General features: G+C 36.0%; 3 non-coding genes across 3 annotated transcripts; 1 reads left to right on the top strand and 2 right to left on the bottom strand.

The window, feature by feature from the left end:
• Window positions 1–3,168: 3,168 nt before the first annotated feature.
• Window positions 3,169–3,240, top strand: Trnaq-uug. Its single transcript has one exon. It is a non-coding gene; the product is annotated as a tRNA-Gln (tRNA).
• Window positions 3,241–5,001: 1,761 nt separating this feature from the next.
• Window positions 5,002–5,073, bottom strand: Trnaq-uug. Its single transcript has one exon. It is a non-coding gene; the product is annotated as a tRNA-Gln (tRNA).
• A 2,857-nt stretch (window positions 5,074–7,930) lies between these two features.
• Trnaq-cug lies at window positions 7,931–8,002 on the bottom strand. The gene has a single exon. It is a non-coding gene; the product is annotated as a tRNA-Gln (tRNA).
• Window positions 8,003–8,974: the final 972 nt, after the last annotated feature.

The following is an 8,974-nucleotide window of genomic DNA, read 5'->3' on the forward strand; positions in this document are numbered from 1 at the left end:
TCAATACTGTTTTTTTTTCTTCTTTTTTGTCATCCGTCATACTCCAGTCAATACAATACCGATATCAATAACGATGATGATTCTCTGCGTCTATTATTCCGGGCTCTCTCCCCGCCATCAGCCAATTTGCATTTCATTTCCCCACTTGTACCATTAGTCTCAATGACACTATAACGATCCACCGACCTCGAAATACACACTCGTTGCGCGTGAGAGCCAACACACCAGGTTCTGCTTTATCACACTCGTTCATCCTCGCGCGACATACTTTCATTTATATCGATCGCAATCAGGGGCATCGAGGAACCGCCTTCAAGTCTTTCCCTTTTACGTAAAAGCAGGAGGTAACATGAGCTTCCAAAATGCTTCCAATTGGCGCGCGGAACTACCGTATTCACTTAATAAAGCGTTTAACAATGTAGTTTGGACTTGCGACGAAGCCACGAGACCTCTCCTCATTCTCTCTCAATTTGACAACGTTTCCCATCTCGCTAATAAAACCGCCTTCGTTCTCAAGCCCCTTGTATGTGCACATGTGCGGATAATAGCTTTTGCTGCCGATGATACGAAGTGCCGATTGCCTTCGTAAACGTGAATGCGCTTTGCAAGAGCCCAGTTGTAGTGTTCACGTAACCGCTACGGTGATAGTTTTAAGGACGCAGTTTCGGCTTGTGATCTCGTTCTCCTGAATATGTTATTGCTGTTTACATGTGAGTGTGAGCAATACTCATATGAAAAGAGGATTTTGTATTAACTTCCATATACCCTGCTCCTTTTTCAACATGGATATGGCGTTTGCTGTCTATTGCTTAGAGATTCATAGATGTCTATGACTTTCAGTTTTCTGAGAAGATAATTATTGCATATTCTTTGTGTATTGGTGCTATTTTCTCCACACAAATTTTAACACACCAGTATAAATACATTCACATATCTAACAACTTGAACCAACATTTAAAAGATACTGATTGTGACATATCTCAAAATCAGTGAAGATATTGCATTTTTAAAGTTAGATCACCTCGCTCTCTCTCGTCTCTTCTGCAGGTCTTTCCCTTTCGATATCACATGTGCTATCCGACACAAAATACAATTTCCTGTTACACCTCTCCATCCATCTCCTCTTCCCCTAGATTTCTCAATCTCGCTGCCGCCATATATTTTTACCACTTTGGGGTCCTCCCCCTTCGCTTTCTTCTACTTCCATTCCGGGACGTATACTGTCCTTTTATCTTTGTTACCTGTTTCTTTTGTCTGTCTTTCTTTTTCTACCTGTTTTTTCGTGTTCTTTTTATCTACCTTTCTCCTGTTCTTTGTCTATCTCTCTTTTTTATCTTTCTTTGTCGCTGTCACACCGGTTTTTTTTCTCTTTCTCAGTCTGTCAGTGTCTGTCTGTTTGTCGGTCTTTCGTTTTCTCTCTCTCTCTCTCTCTCTCTCTCTCTCTCTCTCTTTCTCTCTACACACACACACACACACACACACACACACACACACACACACACACACACACACACACACACACACACACACACACACACACACACACACACACACACACACACACACACACACACACACACACACACACACACACACACACACACACACACACTGCATCCCCTTCCCTCTTTGTACACTGTTTAAGCTTGACTTGAAGCAAACACAATTCTTCATCACATTAACTAGCTATGCCTCTTAAGCACACGCGTTGTCCCTTCCTCATCTAGACGACCCTCATTTACATTTACCATTTCACTCATCCATTTTACAAAAGTTCATTAGTAATGCCTTGCAATAAATAGTGAACAAAGTCTGACAGAGTTCTCCTGTTCTGCGACTTGAATTGTTCTTGAATACACACAACTGAAATACAAAGCTGTAACAACTTATTTCTTATATTATTTCTTAAGAGTAATGGACGAATGTCACCGAAAATTTAAAGCGCCGAGAGAGCTTGATAGACGTTTGTTTATAAATAGATTTTCATTCTGATCATTAGGGTATGTTGCTATTTTACGCATGTGTGTTCAGGTTTGTGTAATTTCAAATGCAACTGTTTTGCTGTAAACCTTTTTGAGGGTTCGGGAATATATGGTGAATACGGTTTCACATGATTGTATATACTCTAAATGTGTGTATAGTTGCATCCACATCGGCTTGTATATGTATGTGCACGCGTATTTGCATGTCGCCGCAACACAAGCGCACACACACACACACACACACACACACACACACACACACACACACACACACACACACGCACACACACACACACACACACACACACACACACACACACACACACACACACACACACACACATCTACATATCAAAATTAATTAATTCTCCTTTTCCCTGAATGCTAATCCCTTCTGATTCCTCCAGGAAATGTTATATACAAGTAAGAGAGGGTCTTAACTTACATATCTATGATTTTATCATTTTTTCTGCATTTTTCCTTCCACCTCTTTTCATTTCGCTTCTGAAAAAGAAAAATGTAAAAAACGATGTATATTTACCGCATTTACCAAGAATAACAATATCGTAATTGACACGATGATATCACAAGACCTTTCTCCGACTAAATTCCATCCACTTTTAGCAAATACTCTACCTTGGCTGACTGTATTACGCAGCTGTCATGTACCCCAGCTGCTTATATGTACATGTGTACATTCTACCGCCTCGCACACCTTCGATCAATACACAGCTTCTGAATCATCAGTATTTACTCAAATCCTGCGCTGTTTCGCAACAGGAATGGGAACTCACACAGCTACAGAGATGATATATACTTCATTCTATTGTGCATTGTGTATGAAGCTCCTTTCTTTACAATACCTACTGTGAAATAAACAGCGCAAGCATTTTTTGAGTTGCCTTGTGATGTATGTTTTTTTTATTTTATTACACGTTAATAGTTTGCGATATCTAGACTATCTGAGCTGCACAGCTCCCTACACAGTTGATATTCGTCCATTTATAGTTCCACATGTAGGTTGTTCCTTCATTTACATGGATACGTTTACTGCTAATATAATTCCTTTATAAGCAAAGGCAAATCACCGTATTTCATCTCCATTCTTATTAAATTCACACCATATTTTGTCATAATCGTAAGAAATTAGGTAAGATATGATAAAGAACACTCTCAAGAATTCACAGGTCCCATGGTGTAATGGTTAGCACTCTGGACTTTGAATCCAGCGATCCGAGTTCGAGTCTCGGTGGGACCTCACTTTTGCAAGCTAAATTAAAGCGTCAGCCATATAAAGTCAACATTACGTATGATAAAACTTAAAAGCCGACTCCGTTACGGACATCACACGTACACATGTCAATAAAAACCAACTTTATTGTTATCTTATTTTAATCCCGCTTGACTAGGATATTCTTTTGTTTGATTGATAATAGCAGTGGTTTTACGGCATAATTTCAAACATAATTCATATGTTTAATGTCTTTGTTTGGGAGAGTTATGGGATATAGGGCAACATACGGGCATAATCAGTGTATATACCGTCGTAGACATGACAAACCCGTGGTTAAAATTAGAAAGGGGAGCGTCGAGCGTGGTAGAGGCAAAGAGACAGAGAGTAGGGGCGGATAATAGAAAAAAGAGGGGGGAGTGAAAGAGAGAACGGAAGAGAAAGAACGTACGAAAAGCTGAAAAAGACTGAGAATACGAGGGAGCGTTAAAAGAACACAATGACCTAAATATAGCACGAGCCGAGGCCATGTACAGACTCAGCTATATGTATCAGCAGCTTACACGGCGATGCGACCCAAGGAGAGGATTTGTACACAAGGCAACAGTCAGGGCAGTAAAATTAGTGATGGTGACGATGATGGTAATGGTGATAGTGATGATAATGGTGATGTGAGTGATGATAATGGCGATGATCATGACGATGGTAATGATGATTCTATTGATAATGAGGATGGTCATAATCGTAATCATGGTGATGAAGAAGAGGGATTATGATAAACATAGCGGTAATAATAATAATTATGGTAATAATAACAGGTCGAGAAGATCTACATATGTCTTGCCTCGTTAAGACCTTCACTGGATAAGCCGCCTTTTCGTTTCCTAAACGATATTGAAATGAAAATATCACCAAGGTCGTCTTTAAAGATTGACTGAACCGGTTTAGCCACCAAAAACGGGTTCAGATGTTCGGAAATATGAAGACACATTTAATAACTTCATCGATATGTAGCGACTAAAAAAATTACGGTGGATATTTTGACAAAAAAAATAAACAAATTGCGATTAACTGGCATTTAAATAGTGATTAAACGTCGATCCTGGCAACAAATGAAAAGATTATAACTACACGAATAAATAAAAGATAAACGCCAAACGTATTCGAAACGGGTTTTGTAAAAAAAAAAAAGGGAGAAAAAAATAACCACGAGTTTCACAATTGTCAAAGGAAGGGATGACGAATCCAACGTATAAGACCGATAAAAACAGATAATGGAAAAGTTCGGGCGATAAAACCGGCATTCCTACCCTAGCCTGTGCCGAGACCGTGACAAAATGCATAGCGAAGGAAAATGCATTTGGGCGAAAAGAGAAAAGGAGGAAAAATATAAGGAATATTACATACAACTCGTATATAAACATGTGCATCTTACATGCCATGATACTGCAATGAGGAAAAAATGGTGTAAAATGAATACGGTATATAATGACGGTTGTTGAGACTTACGCATGAGAATAAATATATTCTCACACATGTTATTCTTCTAGTCCATGTTCTTTCACAGTAACAGGTTTGAAAGGTACCATTACTCGGTACAGTCGTGCCTTTAACACATTCGTAAACCTTTAGACCATTAAATTGCTTTTTAGCTATTCTCAATTTCCCACGGGACAATGCCTTTCTTTGGCTTAGTTGCATCTATTCTCAGTCTTAAATACCATAAATGTCTTATTTTTCACTTTCTTAACCTTAAGAACAGGTGTAACAACTCGTTTGTTAAAGAAGAGGTCCCACCGAGACTCGAACTCGGATCGCTGGATTCAAAGTCCAGAGTGCTAACCATTACACCATGGGACCTGTGGAAGACGATGCTAAAGAGATAGTTCTGTTGATTAACGTTTTATGTTTGGAAAGACGTTCATGATATTGAATATTCGTTGAAATATAGATTTCGTGATATAGTTAGACGACTATAAGTGTGTAGTACGTAAGAAGTATACCGTTAATTAAATTAATTTCTTTATTCATACGGCACGATGAGTTTATTATATTAAAAATCTTTAATTTAAAGAAAATTCTTTTCAGTACAATTACAAGAACTAAAGTAATCTGCAGATAAGATAAGAATATGTGAATGGCCTAAGATCATGACACGTCTGGCCTGTGACCTGTTCAACTTGCAAGTCATGGTGAAGTTAACGGTACTTTGATTTTCTTTTTGTTTATCTTTCTTGTTTATTCATCTTAGAGTAGTAAATTCCACTTCCTTTTTCCTTGCTTTATCAAAAGTTCATTTTCTCGTTTTCTTTTGCAGATAATTTTACTTCTGAGGGAAACAAAAAATCTCTTAATTTTTTACTTTTCTTTTTTTCATTTCTTTGCCTTATAAGTCAATGGAAATTAGGCACAAAATATGCTACGTGAAGCTTCATGAAACCTACACTTAAAACTTAATACATAAAACTAATAAAGCCCACACTCTTAAATTAGGTACATCCAACTTTATCTAATCAAAAACCTCACTAACACCCACGAAAAACAAGCTATATTTTCATCTTTAGTAGACTTAGATCTCGTCTCTAAATTGCACTTGCATAAGATTATACAAACACACACACAGATATATATATATATATATATATATATATATATATATATATATATATATATGTGTGTGTGTGTGTGTGTGTGTGTGTGTGTGTGTGTGTGTGTGTGTGTGTGTATTGCATCTATCAGTCATTATTGGTTAAAGCTGGATTCTATTCATTACATCACAACGCCCATAATTGTTCCCGTTTATCAGAAGATAAGATTTTGTTATCTCAAGGAACATATGATACGTAATCATGCAACTGAAGAGAGAGAGAAAAAAATTAGGCGAAGAGAAAAAAGTTAAGAAAGAAAGAGAGATACACGTTCAGTGGCGAAAGAAAGAATTGAGGGAAGAAAAGAAAATCGGAGAAAAATATGGTGGGCGAAATGAACGAATACAGTAAGAACTTGAGAAATGCGAAGAATTTAAAATGAGAAAATGAAGAGAAATTAACAGACAGAAAGCTAAATATACGAAACGTGATAAACAGAAAATATATCAAATATTTATTTACTTGCTGTACCAATATGTCAAAAGAAAGAAAATAAAAAAATAAAAAAATAAATAAAAATATATATATATATATATATATATATATATATATATATATATATATATATATATATATATATATATATAATGCACGATATATTAAATTTCAATTGTGAAACATACCAGATAAAGATTTCAAACTTGGACAAATTATAGATTGAAAAGTTATGCGGATAAACAAAAAGTAATATGATAATTGCTTTTACGAAGAAATAATAAACAAACGGATAATGAACAAACAAAATACTTTTCATTAGTTAAGGAAATAGGTTACTCTACTGACATTTCGTTACTGAATGTTATCATAATTTCGTTAAGTCAGGAAAATCTGAGCAGTGAATTTGAAAAGGTTTGATTCCCGCAGTTCTCGTGAACAGTTAATGAGCACATTTCTCTCATATATCTTTTAATTATGAGAGAGCGCTGATATCAAATAGGTTAATCGTTCAATTTACATCTACACAGAGCAATCGCGTGATTATGAGGTCCTCATTTCAAGGACATTTTGAAATTACATTGAATTTGTTCACCATTTATCCTGATAAGTAACACAACCAGATAATGACCAGAACTTTGCCATAAACGAAGAAAAATATATATTCTTGAAGTGTCACTTCATGCACTAATTGCCCAGAATATATATATATATATATATATATATATATATATATATATATATATATATATATATATGTTTTTTTTTTTTCATACATGTGTACTCCCTTCTAAACCTCTTGATAACATGTTTTACAGGAATGTACAAAAACTTTCATCATCATTATGTTATCAGGAGGACTGACTTTCGAACATGTTTTGAAAAGAGATTTGCAAATATTGAAACTATCGTTATATAACATTGATTTTTAAACTTTCCTCCTTACCCTCTCCACCTTTTTTTCTCTGACATCCCCTTCCCTTCATATCACAAATTACCTCATATGATATTATAACATATTGACACATATTCAAGTAAGTGTCTGTATTGTTCATAAGATAATCACCGACTACAGCAGTACACTGAAATGACAACACCGGCATCTGAAAATCTTACACTATTAGCCCTACTGTTCTTTCTAACCTAATGTCTAGCTGGCAGTGGGTTGCCGGGCAGAAGCAAACCGAAAGTTCATTGTGCACAGGAGCGTCTTGCAGATCTCGCTTTGATCTAGCTATTTTCACGTGATGTTAATTAATTCATCTCATAAGACTGAACTGAAAAAAATACCTTGTTTATCCATTTACTTGTTCCTTCCCTCTGTCTCTCTTTCTCTCCTCTTCTTTTTATGTCTTTCTTTCTTTGTAAGGAAAGGGAGTGATATTAGGTAATGCGAACATGATTTTTTATTATCATTAAACATAATTATTCTAAACAAAATCTATCCTTATGGTTTGATACATAGCGTAACAAATTATACAGCGCATAAAAATTTAATACATCTTAAAAATTTGGCACAGTCTTTGATTATGGCCGAAGTTGTAAAAAATAGGAATAAGTATGTACACTGGCTTATTTACACACATATAAATCAATATGAAGTGTAAAAAAATGACTTTAAATTGATAACTAAAAGGTCCCACCGAGACTCGAACTCGGATTGTTGGATTCAGAGTCCAAAGTGCTAACCATTACACCATGGGACCTGTTAACACCTTCGATGTGTATTGCATGTCCCTATTATACACCACGTTTAAAATGTTCTAATTAGACATTATATTATATTTCATGTCCCTCTTCTACACCATGCAATTTTTTTCGTATTGTATTCTCGAAATGTCTTACAAAATTCTGAATTTTCTCCCCCTCCTTTCATTCCACATACGTGTAAAGGAAGCTTTTGAAGTCCGCTCTAATCCCCCTTGGTGTTTGTCATCGTGGTTGAAGGAGGAGGAAATGAATAAAAGAGTGCAATGAGAAGTTTAAAGAAACAAAAGAAAGTATCAGATTAGCATTATCGGAAGGGGTAGCATCTAAATCCTGACTAGACGTTTAGTATATTTGAACTGTATGATTCGATTATGTGAATACATAATGAGATTTATATAATATGATAATGGCAATAGTTTAATAAATCCTCATCTTCCAGATTCTCAAAGAGAAATCTCATATACAAAGATGTTACTGCGGATTTAATGCCCAATATTAATAGGATACAGTTGAAGTCAATGAAGAGAATACTTGGTAGCAACATGTTTTATTTGCTTTTAATAGAGACAACAAAATCATTGTAATAATAATCTAACGCCTTTCCAACAAACACACACACACACACACACACAAGTACGACAAGGAAAACACGGTGCTTCGAACACGAACAAAAACGTGGAAAGAGACTGACCAGCATAAGCTTCAGGACACGTGGTTACGAATGGCCAGCTCAGGACCCGGAAAGAGAGACCCATTGTGCTATGTCAGTGTTGCCCGCGCGCTTTTTTGTGCCACTCAGCTGATCACAACACATGTCCAAAGCAGTTGTTTACGGGGTATGGCAACACCGGCGTGGAGTGTCTTCTTTTCTTTGAATAAGTACATGTGAAATTCGCGTTTGTCTTAATCTTTGAAAAGATGTTTTATATCAGTTATTTTCATTTGGAATCAGTTTTGTCATGTTTTTG

Source organism: Penaeus monodon, chromosome 7, assembly GCF_015228065.2.
Source record: "Penaeus monodon isolate SGIC_2016 chromosome 7, NSTDA_Pmon_1, whole genome shotgun sequence".
Taxonomy (NCBI): Eukaryota; Metazoa; Arthropoda; class Malacostraca; order Decapoda; family Penaeidae; genus Penaeus; species Penaeus monodon.